This window comes from Halichoerus grypus, chromosome 12 (assembly GCF_964656455.1).
Source record: "Halichoerus grypus chromosome 12, mHalGry1.hap1.1, whole genome shotgun sequence".
Classification (NCBI taxonomy): domain Eukaryota; kingdom Metazoa; phylum Chordata; class Mammalia; order Carnivora; family Phocidae; genus Halichoerus; species Halichoerus grypus.
The window spans coordinates 82,916,410-82,941,241 of record NC_135723.1 but is presented as its reverse complement, the minus strand read 5'-3'; the positions used below and the strand labels follow the sequence as shown (position 1 = coordinate 82,941,241).

The window sequence follows — 24,832 nt, the reverse complement described above, 5'->3', positions numbered from 1 at the left end:
AACTATTCTGAGCATATTCCAGTTTCATCAATGGAATGTTAACCTATAGTGGGCTTACAAACTTGTGTAAGCACAGAGGCAAGGAGCATTTTTATTTTGATGTATTTCTGACAAAATGAACTCCCTACCCCCCACCACCCTGCTGGATGGGCAGATGCTTTTATCTGTTTTGAGAGGAAAGGCAGAAATCCAGCTTAACACAGGGCCTGTGGAGATGCTGAGAGTCTCTACTGACATTAAGCATCCGTTTAAGTGGACATCACTGCTTCCTGATAAGCATTCAGTTTGGTAAATATTTAATTAAAAGCATACACAGGCATGAGATCCACAAATACATGTGAAAACATTTTATATAAGGACCCATTAGAGACTGGTAAAGATTTCTAGAAGTAGTGACTTGACAACCATAACATTAAAATGGTCTCAAAATATTCCTTAGTTTATGTATGAGGTAAATAACGGCACATATACAGTTTCGAAAATACAGTTTTGACAACTGAAAATATTTCAAGTAAATCTGATGAGGATCACAGAAAAACAGAGACCACTATATGAAAATAACCTCACAGCTGCCAGTATTTTCATTAATCCTCTAGAATCTTCAGCCCTTACAAGCATGCAAATGAATGTAAAAAGTATAATCTGTGTTTGCACGAATGCTCCATCATCTTATTCATTACTGTATCATGATGTAACTCAACCCAATACCTAATTGTAATACCACAGTGTCCCTAACAAAGAATGCTGAGGCCCCACAAGTAATACTGGAAACTGTCCCCAGTGTCTCCCCCTGGTTCTTCTTATTCCTCATCAGAGCTACCATCTCCCACTGCTTTCTTCTAGAGGATGCAAGTTGCATGAGGGTCTTTTTTTCTCCCCTGCACAAGTGTCAGTCACAGGCATCTGTGTCCAAAATTTCCAAGGTCAGCAGCAGTCAGGGGAAATTAAATCATTTCGTCCAGAACTCTCCCTGGAGGAGTTCCAGCCACACAAGCAGCACAAATACACAGAGATCCTTATGCCTTTGTGTAGAATACACACAATGTCACTCAGTTTTTAAAACAACAGCAGTAATAAAACTGAAAGGCTCAGGGATATGAAGAAAGAGGATTTGCTTAATGGCATCTGAGAAGAAGAATTACTGGGGGAAAAGGAGATATTATTAAGACATGGATAAAAACAAAAGGTTACATTTTCTCTGCAAATATATGCCAGTCTATGAAGAAAATGTCTCCACTCACCAATAGGACAAACAGCGGAACCTAAGCAATAAAGTGGGGGCTAACATATTCACCTTGTCAAGAGTTCCAGTGAATCCTTATTGCTCTGGGGGCTCGGTATTGCTTGGGTGAGCAGAGCCAGTATAGAAAAGCCAGGCTGCATTCACTACCGTTCCAAGCACACCCATTTCTCCAGCATGCCCGTGAGCTGGCATTCAGACAAAGGAAATACATATTGAGGCAAATTAACTAAAGGCCAAAGGTAGAATGGTGAACTGAACTAAAAGAAGTGTATTATGACCTCCAAGAAGAATTATGAAGAAAAATATAATAATTCTTAAGGAATGCCTGCCAATGGCACAAAGAAATATAGCCAAAGGATACAGCTCTTCTGTATTTATATAAATTATTCTTGGTTTTGATGCTAAGAAAAGATTCCAAGATAAACAGATGTTAACATCGTAAGTCTTTCTTCCTTTAGATATACCACCCTCTCCCTGTATTTCACAGAGAAGATAGAGGCCTGCTAAATGAAACCAAGTTCCTTGATCAAAGGCACAGCGTGCACAGAGCAATAACACCTAAGGTCAATGCCTGAAACTACACACAGAGACTCATCAAAGACCATCCTGCATTGCATCTGTGTCCACCTCCAAATCCAGGTCTCTTGACTTATATGCAGCCACTGTTTAAAAAAACAAAAACAAAAACAAAACAAAACAACAACAAAAAATAGTTTATATGCATATAGTCAACTCTCCAGCCCACAAATACATATTTGGAAACCAGGTGAACATAAAAATGGACGATAAACCTAGGTCAAATGCATTATTTGCATACCTAACTGCCTAAATTCATGCAGCTAAGCTTTGGGCAGCTATACAGACAAGTCTTCGAGACTCTTAGTGCCCCAGTCTCCACTGCTAACTTATCACAGACATGAAGTAAAAAATTGCTGAGGTTCTTCAAAAACTTAAAAACAGAACTACTGTAAGAACCAGCAATTCTACTTCTGGATATCTTCAACTGAAGGGAGTGCCTGGGTGGCGCAGTCAGTTAAGCGTTTAACTCTCGGTTTTGGCTCAGGTTGTGATCTCAGGGTTGTTGGATCAAGCCTCGCGTCTGGCTCCCCAACTCAGCATGGAGTCTGCTTAAGTTTCTCTCTCTGCCTCTCCCTCTGTCCCTCCCCCTGCTCGCACACTATCTCTGTAAAGAATAAATAAATCATTAAAAAAAAAAAAAAAGAATTAAAAGCAGGGTGTCAGATATTTGTATCTCATGTTCACAGTAGTACTACTCACAATAACCAAAGAGTGGAAGCAACCAAAAGTCCACTGATGGATAAATGGATAAACAAAATGTGGTACATACATACAATAGGATATAGGTCGTCTTAAAAAGGAAGGACACTCTGACACATGCTATTACTTGGATGAACCCCAAGGACATTATACTAAGTGAAATAAGCCAGTCACAAAAAGAAATACTGTATGAATCCATTTAAATGGTATGTAGAGTAGTCAAGCTCAAAGAAATAAAGCAGAATGTTGGCTGATAAGGGCTAGAGAGAGGAGGGAATGGAGAGATGTTGTTAAATGGGTACACCGTTTGTTTTGCAAGACAAAAAAGTTCTGGAGTTTAGTAGTGTTGAGTATATTACCATGCAACCACACAGTACACTTAAAAATGGTTGTGATTATAAATTTTTTGTAATGTGCATTTTACCACAATTAAATATGTGTTTTTTGTTTTGTTTTGTTTTGTTTTGCTTAGGATTTTCTACTCACACACATTCCATTAGGCAATAACTTGGCAGCACGAGCCAGGCAAAGGTCAGACAACTCTTACCTCAGACCTAGCCAACTCCAGAATCTCAAAAGGATACTTCCATCACATTCCCAGAAAACAGATGTTTACCCAAAGGCAATAATAATGAGAAGTTATGTCCAATAACCCATTAAATAAAGGAGCAGTCTCAGACAGTCGTGGAAGACACATTATTCCACCCCTCTCAGGATATGAAATACCTTTATGTATTTTCCTGATTTCGACAAAGAAAAGCCAATTCAAGCTGCATGTCTAGGTACTACAAGTCTAACTAACTGTTACCTGCTCCACCATTTCTCAGCAGCAGTCATAGAGTAAGACAAGAGTAATCGACAGCTCATTGACTTCTTATAAAATTGTCAAATAATTTTGGATGTGTTGTGTTTGGACACATTTCCTCCAGGAGGAACAGACCTCCCTTAGAGATCTGTCAAGCGTAGATGTAGATTTTGGGGGAATTTTCATTGCATCCCACTATAATTTTTCCACCTCCGTCTGGTTCTCCACTTAAATCTAATCACTACTGCCCATGCTTTTGTCTAATGAGCCTTCAATTTTCATGTGCTTCTCTAAGTGCTATTTTCCCACTGTTGGCAGACACCTAAATTGGTATAACATCTTTGGAGGTCAAACTGACAACTGTACTAACACTTATTATGTAGATGTCCTTTGACCCAGCAATTCCAATTTAAGGAATTTAGTCTATAGAAACAAAGATGTATGTGCAAGGCCTCTGTCCTTTGCATTCATGGTAGTTTAGCACAAAAGCATAATTACTAGTTGTGGTCTATCTCTCATAGCAGCCCACGAGTTCCAAGTTGGTAGTGGCCATAGCTCTTTTTTTCCACTAGTATATTCCAGCACTTCTCAGTAAATATCCCATAGCTGTTGAAAACAAGGGAGATCTATATACTCTGCTTTGGAAACATGGCCAAACAAAAAAGCAAATGTGCAATGGTACATACAATATAATCCTATTTGGGGAAATTCAGGACACGGATAGAAAGATAATCCGGAGGAATATACCTAACAAATTGTAGGAATATACCTACAATTATAGGGTACATTCGGTTTTTCACACCATAAATTTCTGAGATTAAAATTTGTAAGTTACATTTGGAAGAGGAAAAATAAGATTAAATTTAAGAAATGGTTAGTTGCGATAAAATATATAAAAGATAACATGTACCTTTACTAAGAGCAACAACAACGACAAACTGGCCTGCTCAAACCAGACACTTCAATGCTGAATATATATTTCATCACACTAGTTCCCAGGCTGTGGCCAGTGTCACTGTTCAGTAGTGTCTGCCAACCAATAAGAATTATGCAGGGCAGGCTAAACACTGTTAGAAGGACACGATCATGAGGGCTTCCGGGTGCCCAGTGGTGTACTGTTTCCATGGCAGGTGGGCATCACTATCTGCAAATGAACTGCCAGTCTCGCTGTGAGCTGATAATGATGCTGCTGCCACCACCTGCCTGCCATATGTCTTCTCTACTTGTCACGTAACAAGGAACCGCATTTTGGCACGCCGATCACCGACAAGTCTGATGCTACTGGTTTATGTTTGTTACACCTAGCTGCAGCCCTTCATATAGCTGAGGAACAGTGGATCAAAGACACAAAATATTACTCTACCAACTGACCATGCACTAAGCTCCAGTATTCTGCAGCAGGCTAACCTGTTCTTTTTTTAGTTCTAAGGCCAACAGCTACTGTCTGAAGGGCTATGCCCCATCCCTAATTCATGCCCTGATCCTGCTTCCCACTGGTAGAGCAGACAGGGAGCACAGATTTCCCACTGCAACAAACTGACTTCATTCTGTCTCCCTAAATCATCACAGGATAGCCAACAAAACCTGATGTCAACCCATGGGGTTTCCTTTTTTAGTATAATGTACTGCACAGATCAGCGAAGGCTGTGACATCAAGAGCCAAGAATTAGTGCTAATGGAACACTGTCTCATAGCAGCAAATAATCCGAAAATACTCAAATATGGTAAGATATATGTTTGGTGTACCAATAAACTGCCACCAGTCACTGCTCTACTATACCTCTAACTCATACATTCAAGTCTGTATCTAACAGAGAATCTCAAAACATAAGGCTTGCTATCTACACCTGGGCAACAATCTAGTAACTAGTTTCCAAAAAGGAGAGCCGGAGATTCTCGAAACCAGGTTTAGATAAAACATGGTGAACATACAAAAGTGAATGGAATCAATCACACATGTTAACCAAATGTCTTGCATTCCCACTAAAAATGGGAACTTACAGGTGATTATCCTACAGCACTTTCCATGAATTATCAAGTCACTGCGCAAGTATGGATTTCCCTTAATGAGAGGACTCCTCATATATTTCAGAGGCCACCCCTACTATCCACTATTTAACTCACTGGGTGAAATGCCAACCAGCAATAGCATCAAGAAACAAATACCAAGTGCTTCTCATGATTCATTCAGCAGCCATTCCACCAACATGCAGATGTACCTTTTCATCTTTGAGATAAAATTTATATAAAATTCACCAGTGTAACCATTTTAAAGTATACCAATTTAGTGGGTTTTAGTATATTCACAACGCTGTAAACCATCACCATTATCTAATTCCAGAACACTTTCATCACCCAAAAAGAAACTCTTTATCCATTAAACAGTCACTCCCCGTTCCCCCCTTCCCCTAGCTCCTGGGAACCATTAATCTACTATCTCCTTGCGTTTGCCTATTCTGGACATTTCACATAAATGGAAACGTACAGTAAGTGGTCTTTTGTGTCTTCTCTCACATGGTCTAACGCTTTTAATGTTCATCCAGGTTGTTCCACAAATCAGCACTTGATGTCCTTTTATGGCAGAGTATGTGTACTATGTGTGTATACCATACTTCATTTGTCCGTGAAGATACGCTTTTGAGATTGCAGCCATAATAAGAGAAAGTGCACAGAGAACCGCTTTAATAAGATCTTATTATAATAACAATAATCTTATTTTTTATAACACCATAAAGTGCCTTGAGAATCAGTTGAGAGAGCAACTGATGGCATATGCAGAAGACTTATCATTAACAAACACAGGTAAGCCCTCAGAATCAAATCGTATAAGATAACTATTTTAATCTCTTAATTTATCCAGTTCAGAGAACCTCAACCAAATCCATCTTTTTTAAAAAGCCACTCTTTCGTAAGAAGGAAGAAATCTTTTGGTGCCTAAGTCTCAGGGGATGGTCCAAATAATCAACTAATCAAGCAGCTACTTCACGGGAATGCAAACTTCCCTACAACAGGTCCTCTGGTTAGGACAAACTGCACAGCACCACTGTTTAGGATCCAAAAAATGATATAGAGTATGTAAAGATTCTTCCAAAAATTACAATCCCTATAGGCTTTTACCCTCTCACCAGCTGTGTGTGCTTCTAGTTTTCTCGCACACACTCAACTCATTTAAAATGAACTGGACTATATTTCAGGATTCAAGGACTCCTAATCTTCATTACTTAGCCTGTTTGACTACATCCTTGGTACACAGAGCGATGCATCGCTCCCTGATGTGTCACATGTGGTAATTCTATGTGATTCTCTTCCTACCAGCTGACCTATACCTCTCCTGCCTCCACCTCTTGGAGTCCACAATGGAAAAACTAATGAGAAATTCTTCCACAGCATAGAGTATAGGAATAAACAGAAAGACCCAATGAACTCTCCATAATTTAGCATGGAAAGAATTTTTGTTCTTGTGCTATTAAAAAAAAGTCTCTGCTCATGAGATGTCATCTCAAAAACAGGACAGTTGGTTTACTCATTAGATAATTTTTTGAGTTATAAATTAATCTGTTCATTGAAAGACCAACCTAAGAAGACAGTAATGATATTTAAAATATTCTGTCAAATACAGAATTACCACACAAGTTCAGACAATTTCATGGGAAATAAGAACAAAGCCAAAACTTCTAGCAGCTCCTGACACAACCACCAAGATGATACTAGAAAATCAGCAATAGAGGTTTATTGCAATAAAACTTTATTGCAACCACTGGCCAAGATCTTCATGCAAACTATCCTAAGGAGAGACTTCTCAAACAATCTCAAAAGAATCATCTAAAGCCCAATCATTTAAAGAGTACCTCTCAGAACAACCACTAGATACAGGAAATAGAAATCAAACTTAGTATATCAGAAAAAGACCAAGCGGGGCGCCTGGGTGGCTCAGTCGTTGGGCGTCTGCCTTCGGCTCAGGTCATGATTCCAGGTCCTGGGATCAAGCCCTGCATCGGGCTCCCTGCTCCACGGGAAGCCTGCTTCTCCCTCTCCCACTCCCCCTGCTTGTGTTCCCTCTCTCGCTGTGTCTCTCTGTCAAATAAATAAATAAAATCTTTAAAAAAAAAAGAAAAAGAAAAAGACCAAGCAAAACTGCTACATATATATGTACGTACACACACACACACACACACACACACACGCGCGAAATCAAACGAAATAGTAACACATTAAATACATTAAAGAACAACACTGAAATTTCAGGTTAATTAAGTGCTGAAATAGAAAGGATTGGTCCATAATAAGATCCTTATTTTCACTGTAAAAGATAAACCAGTATGCATAGGTAGGTTTCGTTTAAATAAAGTGATGCATTTATAAATATAATCTGCAAAAGAAATGGTTATAACCAACAGAAGGTTATAAATTGAAATGCTTTATCATATCTAATAAAGTGAGTATTCTTAGTGACTGACATCTGCTAAAATTCCTGCAAGTAAACATCAAGATAAACATAATTTAGCAACGAAATCAATAAAATATTCAATGATAAGTATGGGATTCAAAAGTCTAAAAAAAAAATCCCATAATTAATAAGAAATAGTGCATGTTTGAGATACTCTGATCTGGAACAAACAGGGAGAACAGAGGTGAATTAACTGGTATTGATCTAACAGACAACTCCCAAATCTGAAAAGAATGAATATAACAAATTTTTACTAATTCCACAATTTATTAGTAATTGATCAATATCTGTAAGCAAGAGCCCCACCCCTTTCTTCATTTTTGCTTTTCTTGAACATTGGGAGAATACTTTTTTTAGCTGCTTGTAAGCGGCTGGGCTGTGGAGCAGAAGGAAGACACAGGAACAACAACAGTTACTCAGACAGGTTAAATAATATGTCCCCAAATTATGCAATAGTGGCCTTCTGCAATATAAAATGGCAAAGTCATACAATCTGGAATTAGGCTAGCTTACAAAGAGTAGAAATAGAAAATATACCTGTATAGTAAGTTACTTCTTTAAATGATTAAGATTTGTATTTATTATATAAAGATTCATTTTTTAAATTCCAACTCTTAATTAATTGATTGAGCTTTTAAGGGATAAAGTAAAAGGAATGCCATTTAAAATCAGAATGAAAGGGACCACAGTTATCCCATAAGGCAAACACATGACACTATACAAGAGAAAGCAGATTCAGTGGAGTTATATGAATTCTCCAAATTTAAACAGCAATTCAATGAAAGAGTTACAACGAGATCCTAAATATCAGAGCAAATAAAATCTGAGAGTCCAAGAACAGGAATCCAGAGTAACATGAAGCCATTTCAGTAAATTAAGCCTGTTACATGCCTAGAGAGAATGACAGTCTAAGAGGGACAGTCTAGGATGTTTACTTGCAGGAATTTTAGCAGATGTCAGTCACTAAGAATACTCACTTTATTATTGTGAGTATTAGTGAGTATCAGCCCCGAAATCTCCCAATCTGAGTCATTTAAGAAGCTACTCTTAAAATAAATGGATGATACAAAGCAGGTGGCTGACGGGTAGTTCATGAGATGGCTAAGAGCCCGAGGCCTCCAGCTTCTGTTACTGACTCTGGTTCCTCCAAACCTACCCAGCTTAAGCTATCCCCACTAATCTATAATACAAGCAAAGCAAAAATAAAATTACAGAGACTATTTTGTTGCTATGTTGTTTTTAAATAATGAAGAAGATAATGGAAGGTTAAAAAATTAAGCACTAGGGACGCCTGGGTGGCTCAGTTGGTTAAGCGTCTGCCTTCAGCTCAGGTCATGATCCGGGGGTCCTGGGATCGAGTCCTGCATTGGGCTCCTTGCTCAGCGGGGAGCCTCCTTCTTCCTCTGCCTCTGCCGCTCCCCCTGCTTGTGCTCGCTCGCTCTCTCTGACAAATAAATATAAATAAAATCTTTAAAAAAATTAAGCATTAGAACCAGGCTAAAAGAAATGTAGAAAAAAAGGAGTAAAATGAAAGTTTCCCATTAGAGAATTAAAATCTCAGGAAACACAAAGTTGACTTTCTGAATGAGATGAAATGCACGTGACTGAAGGAGGAGAAAGCTAGTACACTTCTTAAATGACCAAATTCTATCTAAAAAAAATACTCAATACCATCAATTAATAGACATGGAATGACTCTCCTAAACTTCATATCCTCCCAGGTGTGATTCTGTATGCTCAGGGAATCTATTTGATTCTACTATACAGTATAGCCTGTTTACTAAAACATAAAACCACACTACCATAGGTCTAAAAATTTAAGATGAATCAACTGGAGTAATAAATTATCATACAATCATGGAATTAAATGACAGTCATTGAAATTACTACATTAGAAGTTCATTGAGGGGGAACCCTCTTGGGGCATCCTCCCTCCTTGGGAGCTTTGTACTATCACTTTTGCTATCGCTCAATAAACCTTGCTTTGCTGCCCACAAAATAAATAAATAAATAAATAAGTTAATTGAAGGATGTGGGGAGCTGTTTAGGTTACACAGTAAATTGAAAAAAATAAGGTCATACAGATTGATTCCAGTAGACACACATATAAGTTAAAAAAAAAAAACCAAAATGTTTACAGTAATTTGAAATACTTTTATTTTTTCTTTATACTTTCCAAACTTATAATGAACATACACTGCTTTTATAACCAGGAAAAAGAGTAAAAAAAGAAGAAAAGCAAGAGATCATAGTTAAGGTATAATCTAAGGTAACATTAGTGACATTTCTGGAAAGCAGTAAGCTATATGTCACCAATAACAGGGGAGACTAGATTCAGTGCTATGTTCCTAACTTCTTATTTTCAAGAATAACTTAAAAATCAATGGTAACTGTAGAACGTATTCCCCCTCCCCCACCCGAAACACAGATAAAAAATTTGGCAAATCACAAGCTAAGATGGAAGTCAACGGGGTTATTCACTAGAGGTTTGAAAAGCTTTCAAATTTAAGAACTAAAGGGACAGGATGATAAACCTTAGCAAGATGGTGAGAATTATCCAAAACGAAGACACTCCATTCCTCATTTTTTAAAGCAAACTTAAACAAATAAAAACGGGAATGCATGAAGAGATTTGTATCTGTGGAAACTACAAAGGAATCCATCTTTTCCTAGTAGTGGGAATGCTAGTTCTACCAGAGTAACAACAAAGCCAGATAAAGTGATTAACACAGTGAAAATGAGTAAAGATGGGAATTCACATTCTCAGCTATCTAGCCAAAGGGAAAAACCCAAGTTGGTTTAGTCCTTAAAAGAAAAAGCCTTATGAAGTTTCAGATAACATGAAGGCAATCACAGAGGTGGCATCTAACACTTGTTCTGTGTGCAACGACCAAGGAGAGAAATAGATTTAATTACATTGGGGAACTTGGCTTAGATGTTTATAAAAACAAAGGAAAAACCTCACTACTTTCCTAAAAATGAAGCTTTCTATAACTACCTTTCTATGACAAATTCAAACTGGCAGATAATTTTTCTGGGACAACAAATGACAATAATGCTGAGGATATAAATAAAATCTGGTCATTTATTTCAATTAAAATTTAGGTTAATATGCACTTAATTGTAAAAAGGACGCCATTACGGATCAGTGGTAACACAAGTGACACTATGGAAAAACGACAGTATAATATAACACTGTATCTGTAGAACCAGTTTGCCTATATTAAAAATAAAATAAAATAAATAAAGCAGTATTTCTACTTCATTTTGTTTGCAATATACCCCATACTTAGCACCAGGGTAAATCCTTAATTGCTTAAGTGCTGACTAAGATATGAGGAACCAAAAACCACTCTATAATACAAATCATAACAAAACTCTCACCTGAAGTATATCCGGTGCAGTACTGTAAACAAACTGTACTGCCTATGGACTTAGAAACAAACACGCTTCACAGCATTACCTCAAATTTAATGAATATCTGAATTAACTACTCTTCAACCATCCAGCCTTTAAAAGTAAATGTGTCAAAGCTGCAAATAAATACTATTTTGAAATATTTAATTAATTGAACTTTCATTTGGGGAGCTGAGACGCAGGGTAGCGAATGTTTATTTCTAACTGATGATCAAACAGTATGATTGGATAGGTAAGTTTAGGAGGAGACACCTCAATTCTGAGCTTCAAGTTTGGGATTTTAGGAAAAAGGGGGTGGGGGAATTGCTGGATGGGGCATACTTGGCTCTTTATTTCCCTTCCTTTGGGTCACAGTAAATTAAATTCTCTCAGATCTCCTGCCAGTTCCCATAGGAACTCTATCAGGCTGTGAAAAACGTACCAGAATTCTCAGAAAAGAAGGAAAACAGGATGTTAAGAGTTCTCTCCAAGCTCTTCCTTACCCAGGCCCACTCCTACTTTCTCTCTAAATTGGGCGACCCTAGCCAGGGCCAACTCAAGTCAGGGCCAATAAGCACTTGGGAGATCAAAAAGACAATCTTCCGAAAAACGGCAAACAACAGACTATAATCTTGTTAGACTGGTTTTGAAGGCAACAGGACCTAAGGAAAATAAAAGTGCTGGCTACTGTCCCTCCTAAGGATTCCTCTCTATTCCTCCCCTCCCCCCTAGTGCTTCCTTTTCGGTTCCCTTTCTCTATCAATCTTATCAGGACACAGAATAGAACTAGGTCATTTTATTTGTCATAGTATATACTGCTCCCTGTTCTTAATTTTCCCAAGCCCAGACTCAGTAGTTTGCTATTATTGATTGAGGTCTTACGATATGCCGAGCATTGCACTAAATGCTTAACATACATTACCTCACTTAATGCTCATGACAGGCCTGAGTTAGGTAATGCTACCCCAGAGATTCAAACCCATGTCTGTTTGGTTCCAAAGTCCATATGCTAAACCGCTACAAATAGCCACATTAGGATATTGATTAAACATTCACTTGATAGTAAATGATAAAAGTACCTCATGTAGAAGTCTAATGACACAGGGAAACCATCATAGTGAAGGTTACAAAACAGTAAGTACCATAATTACTAGCTAAGTTGAAAATTATGCAAATACCCAAATACATAAAAAGAAGATTGGAATATATACACTCAAGTATTAACAGATGCTACCCCTGGGTGGTTGCTTCCTTTTGCTTTAATTTTTTTTTCCCAAAAAAATTTTTTTTTAGAATAGAACAATTAGTGTTGCTTTTGTGACAACATGGGCAGTAAATGTTATTTGTAATGCAACAGCAAAAACAAAATTCAGTATCAAAACCAAGATAGAAGGGACAAGATCACCAATATTAGCAGAATTCACAATTACATTTTCAAGGAAAATTATGGTCACATAGAAAACTAGGATGAAATTTCACTGGAAAAGTGTAAGCTTTCCCTAAACTGTGCAGATCAACAACGGCAACCATTTAGTACTTTTAAGCATGTAAAAGTGAAATACAAACGCAAAGATACTATTTTTGGTCATACATACAAAATTTTAACTGTTTGTGTAAAAAGGGAGAAGAATATCCACCTACCCATAAACATCTGCCTATACTGGCCTAAAATACCTCTGGGAAGAATCACAAGGAAGTAGTAAAAACACTTGTTTAAGAAGAAGCTGAATCAGCAAAGGACCAGGGTAGGGTAAAGGGAGCCTCCAGCTGTATACCCTTTATTATCATTTGAGTTTTGAACCAAATGAAACAGATTACCTACTCAAAATAATTAAAGTAAGACATGAATACCACACCAAAGAAAGAAAAACTTAAATCAATATTACTAGTTTTCTAGTAAATAAAAGTGTCCAAAAGATAAAAGATATGTGAACTAATTTAAATGTCTGCCTATTTTATACAATAGTCTGTCAAAAAATATCCCAGGTTTCCGTACTGGCTTTCTTGCCAAATGATTTTAAAGTGTCTATTTCAGCAAATGAAGCAACCAAAGCATTTAGTTTCTTGATTTGACTATGAAAATCTTTAGGAGAAAATAAAAAAAGAATCACTGCTTTATCCATATATGTGCTTTCTAAAAATGATATCTACATCTATTTTTTTTTAAAGTAAGGAACTTGTTAAATAAAACCACAAAAATGTTTTAAATTATGTCTTCCTGACTGTTTAAAAATTAAATTTAAGAAATCCTATAAGGAAAAGTATCTTTGCCTTGTCATGGAAATCACATCAATGCAGAGCGCAGTCTCTGAAGGAAGGGGAAAAAAACGAGGACCCAAGCCATCAACCCTGCACTACCACACATCACCCTGGACACATAGGATGGGGGGACAGGGATGCTGAGATGGACTGTGGGGTCAGGGATGCTGACATGGAGTCAAGGAAGAAACAAACCTGAATGTGAATTCCAGGAGGCTGTGCCATGCAAGGAAAACAGGCTTGGATGACTCTGAAGTCACCCAAATTGTTACTCTTTTTTTAGCTGATACAATTTTCAAGCACCTCACATGGTACTTGTACTTAGGGCAGCACCAAGCTGAGGTGTCATTAGAGCACCTAGCAAGGACATCCATACCCTGGCCCATCAACTAGATAGAATCCTTCAGGGAAGGGAAATCCAGACTAAAAAAAGTAACTGACAGTTGCTTCCTCATTCATATTTTCCCTATTCCAAAAACAGTAAGAAACGAGTTAAAGCACTCAGGGGTCTTAAATATACCACAGTATTATCTATCCTGGAAAATTCTGTGTTCATCCAAGAGGACCCAAGCCCAAGGAGAAATTGGAACCATCAAGCAAACTAAGTGGACCTTCTTCAGAGAAGTGAATGCTCTATCAACTTTGGTACTGAACCAAGTTTCATGCTGCTGAGAGGAAGAACAGAAACAAGAAAAAATGACATTTAGCAAATCACTTTTTTCCTCTTAAGGCCAGAAAGGTCCCAGGGATCCACTGCAACGGCCAAGTCAGACAGTATGGCAGATGGGGTGTGTGTACTGGAAAATGAGAGCTACTACAAGCTAAGAATTTTGAAGTTGTTCGTGTTGAAGGTCTAATCACCTGTGAGGAAGGGGATGGAAAATGGAAGGCAGAGAGATGGAAGGGAAAAGGAAGAATAAACTGAGGGAGGAAGGAAAACAACAATGAGGGTTGAGAGAGAGAAGGAAAGGAAGGGGGGCTTTGTGTCTGTAAAGTGTCAATACCACTTTCACTCTCTCAATCGTGGAGAAAATAGTTAAGTCTACTTAGACTTAGTGATCCTGTTACCATTTTCCCTTTGGAAAGCTATGATTACTGACCACCAAACCAGAAAAACGGAAGAGCAGCAACACGATTCATCTTTGTCTTTCATCTTCAAAAACGTCACACATGGGGAGTTCAAACCACATGCAGCTGTTCTTCCTCATAGCTGGTGACGCCACTGGCAAGGAGAGGAACCGGTGGCCAAGGTGGAAGTGTGGAGAAGTGCCGGGCTCATGTCAAGGAATCAAGCATTCTGATGGATTTGCCTTCTAAACCCACCATTTTAAAATTTAGTGAATTGATAAATAATGGAAAGAAACAAACACCAGCTCTCAAAAGGGCGAAAATCATTTGAATACATAGGTCCTAGGAAAGGAGAAAAAGAAAAGGCCCTTGCCCCAAAGGAAACTAGACTATAACCCCAACCATAACAATTTAAACATTTCAGAGGAAAAGATATAAAAGATGCTCTGCCTACAACTCAGTAGGAGAAGTACAAGTAGGAAAAGAATGAATTCAATCTCCTAGCCTTCTCTTGAGGAGGGAGAAAACTGGTGAATAAGAGATCATTGGAGCCATTTCACAGAGGTGGTAAAGAACTATTATAGTTCCCCCAACAGTCTTCTAGCATTCAATGCTCTTAGTAAGTATAAAGAACCACCCAGTGGTCACACGACTCAGGTGTGTGTGTTGTGTGTGTGTATCACACACTTACACACCTACCCTCCTCAAATCTTATCATTTTGTCTACCACAGGTATTCACATTCATTGACATTTAAAATAAACTTTTGGTAGCAAAAGATTAAACTTTCAGAAATGAAAAAGTATCAGGTAGGTCAATTAGTGCTAACAGGGCAAAACACCTTCACTACTAGGTTTAGGAACCAGATCTTTGGGATTGCCAGTCCACTCCCCTTTCACAGATAAGGAAAATAAGGACTAATATTAAAGAACCCATCCAAGGTCATGGAGTTAGGACAAGATGCACTTCAGGTCTGGGGGTCCAGGCGCCCAGGGTTTTTCTGCCTTCCACCTATCCTGTGAGGTGAAGCCAGCTTCTTTACAGTGGCCCTCCCAGAGTCTCTACTAGGAGAAATATACATTTGTCAGTAAATGTTGTTTGAGTCTGATTAGAGATATTAGGATGACTACTTGAGGCTTTCTGGATTTTTTTTTTTTTTTTTTGGTAAGATTATCTTTTTAGAGGATGGAAAATAGATTCCGTCACATTTCACAATTTAAGAAAACAAGGAACACTGAAAGTAAGGAATTCATCCCTATTGTAAGAATATGAACATACACAATCTTCAGCTGCCGATCTTCCTCCTGCCTCTGAGGTCACAGAAATGTCCTACCTCTTCACTGTAATGTGGGCTGATAAACTGTGGACAAGGCTGGAAGTCTGCATTTGAGATACTAGTTTGTATTTCCATCCTAAGGAACTTAAAACAGTTCTTTTCTGCCTCGTCCAAAAGTTACTCCTAACACAGTGCTCTGCTTCCATTCCTTCCCTGTACTATCACACTGGAAGAATCATGACTGTCAAAACACTGTCCCCTTTTTACAAATAAAGAAACAGAGGCTTCATGAACACTCAGACCATACACTTAAGATTACATCTCTTAGCTGTTGAGATTCAGCCAGAAAACTAAAGAACTTCTCCATCTGCATGTGGTACCATTTCACCAAAACTTATTCACCTAATTTCTAATCAGTGCTCATTTCTGTGATTTTCTTCCTCCCTTTCTTCCATTCCTTATTTTCTCTTCCCTTCCAACTTTTTTGTTTTAATAAATAAATAAAGCAGGGCCAGAGGTTTAGAGGTGGTAGAAACCTGGCCTAGTGGGGCTCAGTCAAATGCTAGAACTGGCCTTCTCCTTTCTCAGCACTCCAGCATGCATCAAAGTCAAGCCTGCCAGGCTCGGAGGAGCTGGGCTCAGCAGCAACGTGCCAGGCTAAAAGGTACCCCATACACTGCAGAAATGGCAAAGTGGAGCAAGTCAGCGACTTACTTCCAATTCATTCGGACTATTACTGGAGAATAGGGATATTATGAACCCCAAGTGAGGGGGGATGGGAACAGCAGGGAGTAGACGGGGCCATCAAGTTTCTGTCATTTAGAGCTTTAAAATAATGGAGATTCAAGTCAAAAAACATTAATTACGCATACTAAATCCCTCTGTCAGATCATTTCAGAAGAGAACAAATTAGAGATGCTGCACATTTTCGATTATGGAGTAAAGACACAGAAATAGCCGCAGACCAGACCTCTGGCGCTAGGGAAAGACTGCTCAGGCAGCTGCAAGAAGACTTCAAAGAGCAACCTGACAGTGAGGGCTGGACTGCACAACGCATGGAGCATACTCCCACCGATCTGGTGGAGAGGTGAGTTCATAGTCATAATCCATATACAGGAACCCGAGAGAAAAACATATTTATTCTATGTATTTTTAATGCCTTCATTTGTGTCTCAGACAATGCTATGCCTAAAGTTTCACTGGTCAGGTTCAAAGTCTTTATCAGTATGAGGAAATTAAAGAAAGCAGGTGACAAGGAAACCAGCTCCAAAGCTTAGAACTACAGGGTGAGCTTCCTATATCCCTTCTCTGTATCTAGATATCCCCAATCTTTCTTAAGACCTTCTAGGTACCAGTTTACAAATCCCATCTCTTCTGTGAAGACTTAATGCGGATCGAACCTGATTCCTGACATTAGGGACCAAGAGCTGAAGAAAAGACCAGCTCTTTGCCCTGTAAGGCTGGGGGAGGTCGGTCGGAACTGGGTATTGCTCCTGAAGAAGTGGGCACAAAAGTATACTAGGAGGACAGAGAACCCAGACTTCACATGGGGAGCCAGGAATCCAGGACAGTGGTTAAGATTCTTACAGAAAAACAAGTGTGAAGGCAAGAAGCTTTGAAAAGGCTGGGCCGTGTCTATGGAATGGGGAGAAGTTTGTTGTGACACATTATATAAACAGTAAAGTAGGAAGTAAGACTGGAAATGAAAGCAAGATCCTTAAAGGACATTATGATATTTTATCAACAACTGTCTTTCCTTTGATTTTATGGTCATTGAAGGAATGAGATACTTTTCTGCAGGCATCTGGGGATCCCCAGAGTTTGTGAAAGGAACAGAAGTACTCAGGTAGAAAGCAATCTGACAGCAATGTCAAAGACTGCAAAGACCAGAAGGAGGAGACCAACCACCTAAGGTGGAGTTACAGTAATTCAACTGAGATATATGAGCAAACAGACTAAAAGTCAAGGGAAGAATTGTGAAGAGGAAGATCTGAAAGAGCTAACTGTGGCAGAATCAGGCAAACTTAGGATGAGGATAAGGAGACTGTGGACACTAAAGTTCAGGACAATGGGCAGGGGAGACATTATTTAAGATCAACTACAAAGGTAGCCAAGGCAGTCCGTGGGCAGGAAGAAAAATCATATGGAGGCCACGAGCTTCATTTGGGACATAAGAGATGTCACCTATTTACTGGAATCCGTATTTGAGTACCCAGTGGTCAGCAGCTGGAAACAGATCTGTAGGAAGAGAAAGAAGTTACGAGTGGAAGTATTCGTAAGAGTCAGCAGGATATGCTGCAGCTGAAGCCGGTAAGTGCACAAGGTCACACGGCAGGTGAGACCACTCCTGTTTCTGAAACACAACTATGATCTGTACAGTCCACATGACTATTAATCCAACATTGCCAAGAGACACATTTCTGTTATCTCACCAGTTATTCAAATCTGCTCCTATTCAACTTTACACATTTTGATGTAATCTTGTCTGAGCTAGATTATAAGCAACTTGTGACACAGATGACATTTCATTCACCTTTACTTCACCTCCATAAAGGTACCTAATAACCGTATGTGCCTTTTCTAAAATATTAATTCCACGAGAACAGGTGTTTGTAAGGCCCCATCCCCAATGCCTAGAACAAGGCATGGCACAAAGTAGTTGCTCAAAAAATATCTGCTAAAAGAATAAAAATGAATTGATTTCACTAGGCTACCACCTCTGGTCTTCTTAACATATCAAGTGACTAGGCATGCAAAAGCTTTAGGGACTGAGTCCTCGAAGAGAATAAATCTACTTGAGCTTTGTCTTCACAAGAAGACTACCTGCTCATCTGCCCAGCACAGCCCAGCCCAAACAAACACTTGTTGAAACCAGAAGAGGAGAGAAGGCAAAATTGCAAGGAAAACACCTTGCTCAAAAAGGCCTGATTGAAGACAAAACCTGAGATTCCTACAGATAACGAAGGAAATGCATGCATAGCTCTGCAGGCAAAATGTTAGACATGGTGCTCCAGAAAACAGACTTGTAATTATTCCTAATGTTCTATTCATCACCCTTGAATGGGATGAGAATGGTTCATCAAAAGCTATTGCCAGGAATGATTCCATCCCAGAGGATGCCATATTTCAAACTGCTGCTAATTATTGAAGTAGAAGTGATCGAGGCCCTGAGTATGGCAGCCTTTTTAAGTGGACACCAGCATTCATCCCCCAAGGAAGAGAAATAGGACAAGTGTGAGGGTGAGCCTACAGACAAAACTAGAAACACACTCAAGTCTAATCAATTACTCTATAGCAATTGTCAGCTGGCCTGGAGATGACAATGCATAAAGCCATGATAAGTAATGACAAAAGAATGAACACAAATATAAAAAGCAAGACAAGACAGGCAGGGGACCAGGGGTGAAAGAACATCACACATTCAAACCCTTTCCAATGGATCAGTTTTGCAGAGGAGCTCGTTACCAAAGTACAAACCCAGAAACAAGAACTCTAACCAAGAGCCAAATGGCCAGATACATGAAGAAGCTAACCTACTTTCCTACTTTATCACTTTCCTAGGGCTGCAGTAACAAAACCCCACAAACTGGTTGGCTTAAAACAACAAAAATTCATTCTCACAGTTCTGGATATTTCAGGTTTGAAATTAAGTCGTTGACATGCTCCCTCTGAAGGCTGCGGGGAAGAATCTCTCCTTGCCTCTTCCTAGCTTCTGGTGGCTCCTGCCATCCTTGGCATTCCTTGACTTGCAACTGCGTCACTTCAATCTCCACCTCCATTGTCACATGGACTTCTGATGAGGGCACCAGTCATTGGGTGTAGGGCCCAACCGACCCAATCTAGTATAATCTCATTTTAACTTAAATTATATCTGCAAAGACCCTAATCCCAAATAAGATCATATTCGGAGGTTCCAAATGGGCACAAATTCTGGGGGGTGACTATTCAGCCCACTACACCTATCATCATGAAAACACCAGGAAAGACTGCCCAAGCCAGCCATCCCCAAGAGACAGAACTGCAGCACTTTAGAAATACCTGAAAATTTGCTAAAGAAAAGAAAACTAGCAAATGAAAGCAAGAAGGCAGTTCCAGGTATCAATAAAAGAACTTGTTTCAGATAAGAGCAAAAAACTTCACTCAGATTTTAAACACACTAAAACAAGGAGCTTACAACTACATGGCCCCAATTACGAAGATGTAGCCCTAAAACACCATTTCTATCCCCCAGCTGTGAAGAGTCGACGAACTTCCACCTTAGAGCCAACAAACACTTTTGTATACTACCTTCTTGTATATGCACAGGTTGTTCATACCCTCGGAAAAGAAATACACAAGCAACCAGAAGTATTAGCCTAACTCTCTGAACATTAAAAAAAAAAAAAAAAAGCAGAGGTCACACAGAAAGAAACCCTGGAAAGTCGGTGCTTAAAAATGTAACTCGCCAATTCTAAATGATGTGTTATTTTGCAAACATACAAGATTTTTGTTTAAGTTTTTTTTCTTATTAGAAAAGTTATATGTACTATCTCTGTATAGATCCTTTTAAGAAGAAACTATTGGGAGAAAAAAATATTGAGAAAAGATAGCAAGAGTCGAGTTTCCTTTCCAACTGAACACATCTGTACCCCGTGTCACCTGACACTTTTCTACAACATAAGGTATTCTGTACACTATCATAGAGCCCAAGTGCAAAATAATCCATTCTCTGTAAACCAGGAGGTATAAGAAGTTTGAAGATTTGCAATTCAGCACATTTTGTAAGGTTTTTGGCACATAAGGGTTATTTTTAAAGAGGGAAAAAAAGCCTGTCCTCTCCCTACCCCCAAACACAGCTGAGCTGATTCAGCACAAATCTCCCCCTAAAATAAAATCCTAGTTTGCAGAGAATAAGCATGGAAAGTTCCAGCCCCAAGGACGACATTTCAGAAACCTAGCTGAAAAGATCAGGAGTGGGTGGCTTCGGAGAGACCGACGACAAATCATGTTCTAAACGTAAGAACTATCACCAGAAAACTGTGAGCAACTTGGGAGTCCAGGGAAGAAAGTCTTTAATAATAAGCAATGTAATATACGAGTATAACCCAGAGATATGAGAATCTCGAGGATTCTGGTAGCTAGTGAATCATTTCCCACAGGTGAGCATACAGAAATTTCCAGGAATGCAGTTGAAGGTTTTAGTTTCTTCATTTAACTTAGAGATGCTTTCTGAAGAGGGTATTACAATATACATCATACAAATACTACACTTCACCAAGGAGCAATGTACTCAGCTCAACGCCCTGATGGCCCCTAAGGCGCAGAGGTACTTTTCACAATCTGCAGATAAAACATTCAAGAGCTCATTACCAAAAAGAGCATTGAGGTGGCAGCAGGTAGAAAGCTACCTTGCCCAGAACAGCGAAATTTCCAGAAACAGACAACTCTACAGTTTTGTTAATTACCTTCACCATACAAGGGAACTAATGAGTCCAGGATCATTCCCCAAACCCACAGGATAAAGGGCATCTAGATGACTCCTGGTCTCCAGTGCATACTGACACGTTGCCTTCATGTCTAAGTGGGAGAAGTCTTACTAGAAAAAAGCACGGTCAGAAATTACGAGTCATTCAAAACATCTCTTGATTCGGTGAGCATCTACAGCCATTTCTTCAAAAACCGTACAGCCACGTTGATGGTAACGGCCGGCACACAGAAGGCAAGGACACGCAACCTCGTGTAAACCTGTCAATCTAAATCACAATGCATTCCCAACCTTAGGGCCTGTTCTGATCATTAATGTAAGGGACTTTTCCATAGCGTAAGTGAATCAAATTAATATGAAGTGGGAAATGTGGAGATGACAAAGGGAATGTTTATAAAAACCAAACTAAAACACATCAGAGGTAATTAAGAACAAAGATCCCCAGACTGCTAGCTTTGCGCTTAACACTGCTAGCTTTGCGCTTAACACAGCTGATTAAGAACACACTGCAAAAGACAGAACTTACAAGTGTTTTGAAGGAAAAGGACAGCCCTGTTAAATAGCCAGCAAGGAGTGAAGGAGTTCCTCCTCAAGAAAGCGCCAGGCCCTTGAAGAGCTTTCACAGGCTGAGTGAAAAACCGCTTCTGCTAAGGAATGTCACTCCAAGTGCCTTCAAAGATCTGTCCTTGCACAGGGAAATGAGCAGTGAGTGTGCTCCTCAATCTCTCCCTGGCTCTGGGCCAAGACAAAAAAGCAACCTGACCTTTCCTTTCTCCCAGATGCTCCCAACTCACACCTATACCAAGAGATCGAAAAGGAAATCAAGCTTCAACACTGGCTTAGCAATGTTCCCCATGACCTCACAACTGTCTGTGTAACTAGCAGAAGAACATGCAATCTGACACAGGTTTCTCTGAAGAACAATTTGATGAAACATCACTTCACAGGGACATCTCAAAGACTAATGAGATCATGTCTAGAGAGCTGAAGGCATTCCGAGGGCTGATCTATGGTGCTCCTGCCACCTGCTGATATCTGTAGACCAAGATGATACAGCAAAAGAGAATCAACTTCTTGTAGCACGTAAGGTATGTGTTATATACAAGAACTGACATTATCCCAAAAGGGACCGTGGCCCAGGCTATCTATGTTATTCAATACACACAACATGGAAGTGGGTCTTTCTAGACAGCCTTTAATTTAGCAACTAAATGCACAGACACCTGGATAAAACAATTTCTATGAGCTTCCATTTCTTTACCTGTAAAAATAGGAATACATGCATACATCTTGGGATGGAGATGAAAATTAAGTAAAATTAAATAAAAGTGAAAATATTCAGTGCTTACCACGAAGAGACAACTCAATAAATGACAGCCCTGACCCTGTTACACTCAAATGAGCATTATATAAAATGTCTTAAGAAGTCTGTCTAGTTCACAGTACAAATTGGAATGGCATGAAAATCATACAGAGGTGTTCACCAAATCGCAAATGAGCCACATCTTCTATAGTTGGCATCCCAAGGAAACAAGGCTATTAACAGTAGCTGGGTCGCCAACCAGTTCTTAAAGCACATTAACCCAGAATAGAGGGAAGATCATTTACATATAATATCAACCATTTCCAGATTGACTTTAGAGTCCGGAATGAAGAGACAATCTCATGCTACTTCTTCCATATCTGGCTAACCCTAGGCAAATCAGGTAGGGCCTATTTCTAGCTCCCTTAATATATTCTTATCTGGGTCCACACAGCCTTCATCCCAATGCTCCCATTTTCCCCTGAAGTTAATTAATTTAGAAGAAATTTATTGAGCACCTACTGTGCATCATAAACTGTATATATGGAACCCCGGGGTGGTGAGCAAAACAGATGTGGGCCCCAGTTGGCCTAATAAAATGAATCCCACGAGAGATATTAACACAAAATACATTAAGATGTGAAAGATTATGTACAAATTATCAGAAGGGAGCTTGTTTGGGGACAACTTGCCCCAGGAAGTCACGTTTAAATTGAATATGAAGGATAACTGTAAGACAAATAAGGGGAAAGAAGGACAAAGAGAGTATCCCAAAGAGAAGAAACTGCAAGTGCAAAAGCCCTGAGGTGACAGCATAATGCATTTCAGAAACCTAAAGAAAGCCAGAAAGGTGGCCAGGAAGTGGATGAGAGAAGGGGTAAGGGCTTCTTTCTGGGAAGTAGGCTGGAACTAGATTATGCTGGACCTTGTAGGCCACAGGAAGCAATGGGAAGCCAAAAGTGTGTCACTGGTGAAGCTCCCTTTAGCTGCAGGTGCAGAACAGACTGGAGCAGGAAAGAATGGCTGTAGGCTCCAGGAGTCTCGGTGAGGGGCATCTGACACAAGGCTGCAGCAGCACAATGGAAGGAACAGGAAACACACACATCTACACAGCAGGAGTTGGTGAGGGGTTGGGGTAGGGGGGTAAATGACGTGGGGGGTGTCAAAGATATCTGTGACAGCAACAGAAAGGCGTGATTTCCAGGACACTGGACGGGTCCAGAGTTTCTGACAGAATACCACGAGTTCAGACCTAATGAATCTTGGTGCAAAGAAGATCATTTCCACCTACCCCAAAGAACTCCATGCCTTCAAAGTAAAAACTTCAGGAAAGAAAGGTTTCCAAAAGAGAAGAACCATCTAATGCAATACGAATTTGAAATAACTGCCAGTATTATTTATAGCCCAATAACTTCCCAACTGTCTGCATTTATCAAGAAAAACGCTCAATTTTAAGTGCCTAAAAAAGAGTCAGCCTAGTTCACAGAACACGTTTTGATGGCATGAAAGCCAAAGTTGGCTGTTAGTTTACAAATGAGTTTCATCTCCAAATCTGCTTATTCAACAAATACTGGCAAAAACATTGAGGGAGCAAAGACATATTTTTGGGCCGAGGATTGTGGAGATAGGAGAAGCGTGGACGGAGCATATAGTGCCAGGCCTGAGGCTTCTCTGCACTCTTGCTTCTTGCAATCCCATCTCTTCCACTCGTCCATTTTTGACCCCTCAATTGTCCAAGCAAGTTCCAAGTCCGAACACAATAGTTCCCATGGTGATGGAAATTGTACAATTAAGGGACAGGAGTTACAGTGATTCATAGGTCATTTGTAAATGCTGTATTACATGGATTTAAAATACTCTGAGATTCTACTTTAGAGATTCTATGAGACAGCTGGAGAAAATTCCCAGCGAAGATCCCAGTTATTACCACCTTCTTCCACTGAGAACAAAATGATTTAGGCACACAAACTCTTCCTGTCAATGGGCTGGCCTTCTCTAAGCATTAAGAAAAAAATATATATACACAGGAAGACATTGCTCCCGCTACTAGAAGAGGACTGTCGCCCGGGTTATTTTAGGACATCAATCTCACCACCTTATACACACCTAGGATGTCATGCCACAAAACTAAAAGACTTATGAAAGTTACCATGGATTCCATTTCTCCACTATGTTAGGGCCATGAAGAACCCCAGAAGAAATTAGCGAGACAGTTCTTCACCAGACATTCTCCTTAGTCAAGATTTTAGTGAAAGCACAGATGGCAGATGGTAAACAGAGGATGGGGAGGGAAT

The 24,832-nt window shown here is 39.5% G+C and overlaps 1 protein-coding gene across 1 annotated transcript in view; it reads right to left on the bottom strand.

Moving 5' to 3' along the window:
- Window positions 1-24,832, bottom strand: part of SND1 (staphylococcal nuclease and tudor domain containing 1) — a 407,421-nt gene that overhangs the window by 233,537 nt on the left and 149,052 nt on the right. The window lies entirely within an intron of this gene.